Source organism: Carlito syrichta, unplaced genomic scaffold (assembly GCF_000164805.1).
Source record: "Carlito syrichta isolate Samal-C Ts95f unplaced genomic scaffold, Tarsius_syrichta-2.0.1 Scaffold307140, whole genome shotgun sequence".
Taxonomy (NCBI): domain Eukaryota; kingdom Metazoa; phylum Chordata; class Mammalia; order Primates; family Tarsiidae; genus Carlito; species Carlito syrichta.
In genome coordinates, this window is record NW_007251236.1 from 123,179 (window position 1) to 125,200 (window position 2,022).

Consider the following 2,022-nt stretch of genomic DNA (forward strand, 5'->3'; position numbering starts at 1 on the left):
CTCCCCACCCCCACCCCATCTCTCTCCCTCCTCTTGTCTTTCCCCCTCCTCCTCTTCTTCCCCTCCTCCCATCTCTCTCCCTCCTCCTCCTTCCCTCCTCCTCCTCCTCTTCCCTTCTTCCTGCCTTTCTCCCAGGCTTTGTCCCTGGTGTGTCTGCGTGGGGCAGTGCAGTGGCTGTGGAGGGTCCCCAGAGACACTCCTGCAGAGGGATCTCTGACCTCTACAGGTCTGTGTGTACAGACATCCCCAGCTCCTCAGCTGAGTGCACACATCGAATGCACCCTTTGGGTCACTCTGTCTCACAGCTGGAGAACCCTTCGAGGTCACCTGGTCCAGGTTTTTGCCCTGGGGCCTGCTGGAGGTTTCTCAGAGAGCCGGGTGCGGTCAAGCGTTCAGGTCTCGCTTTCAGTGTCAGGGCCCTGCAAGTTCAGGAGAGATTGATGATCCCAGGCAACCCCTGACTTCGTGGCAGGGCTGGGTCTGTGCCCCTGGTCTCCCGATTGCTTCCACCGTGTCTGATGTCTGCCTGTGGTCTCAATGTGACACTTCAGGGAAGCTAAGCCAGCCCTGGCCACGGCTAAGGGGCTGGGAACACAGGTTAGGTGGGTCTGAAGGGAGGGAGGCATGGTCAGGATTCCTCTGGCCCCCGGGCAGCCCAAGAAGCAAGACCTCAGAAAGGGAGGGGAAGACCCTGTGTCTAAAAGGCTGTTTCTCCCTGGTCTGAAACTCGGATTTTTTTAGCCAAAGTCAGAAATAAGGCGTATAGAAGTGGCCTGCCCACTCATACATACTAGAGTGTGAATGTCTGCTACCATACCAGAGCCTGAGAACATATGGGACAGAGGCAACATCAGAGACGAGGGCCTGGATCATGAGCGGGAGGCAGAGATGGGGGGCTGGGTGCAGGGAAGGGGAGAGGGAGACGGGGAAGGGGAGAGCAGAGACAGTGGGGTGTGGTGGAGGAGGGGGCTGGAGCCCCAGGGACATGCCTCCCAGGCTTCCTGGGTAGGCAGGCCTAGCCCTGCCTCAGGGGAGCACATCCTGGGGGCATGGGGCAGGACTGCAGGCAAAAGCCTGGGCTCCAGCAGGCTCCTCCCCACCCTGGGCCTGGGGACTTTGCTGGCAAGTTGACTGGCTCACTGGGGCAGCAGGCCCTGGTCTCCTGGACCCTGGCCATGCTCTTCCCCAGACAGACGGGTTCCAGTGGGGCTGCGGGCCTGCGAGGGCTGGACGCCTGGACAGGAGGACAGTCCCTCTGCTTGCAGAGGCTCTGGGCAGAGCTGTCCACCTGAAGATTCAACTTGCCCGAGGGTCCCAGGGCCGGCCCACTGCCCCACACCCCTCCCCTCAGCTCCTGGGATTGAGGAGCCACCCCTGACAATGCCTGGGGGCGCCAGGACCGCCAGGGGACAGATGCCATGAACATGGCACCTTGACCCCACCTGGAGGGCTTTCCTGAAAACCTCCCAGCCAATGATGGTGCTGCCCTAGGTCTTGCTGGAGGCACCATCACCCTCACGGCCAACACCACTTGTTCTGCTCAGTCTACACCACATATCCCGCTCGGTCTACATCGCATGTCCTGCACAGTCTACACCTAATGTCTGGCTTGGTCTACACCACATTTCTTTCTCTGTCTACACCACAAGTCATCCTTCCAAAATTCAGAAGGAAATGCTGATCCCTGACCCAACTCTGCCCTGAAGGGATCCCTGACCCAACGCTGCCCTCTGGAGATGCACACCCTTCAGTCCTGCTCTAAAGCTCTTGGGAGCTTCCAGGAGTCCTTGGTGGCCCTGGACCCTCCCCTCAGCCTCACTCCCCAGCGAGGGATGGGCCTGGGGGCATCGCCCTGGCCCTGACCCACCCCTGCTGTCCAGTGTCAGTCCCGTGGTATGGTTGCCTCCTGGGGTCTGCGGGGCAGGGCTCCCTCTCTGTTCCAGGCAGGTGCAGCTCCGGGGTGAGCCTGGCCTTGGGGGAGCAGCACGTGCCCCAAGCACCAGCCCGGGGGGGGGGGGGGGG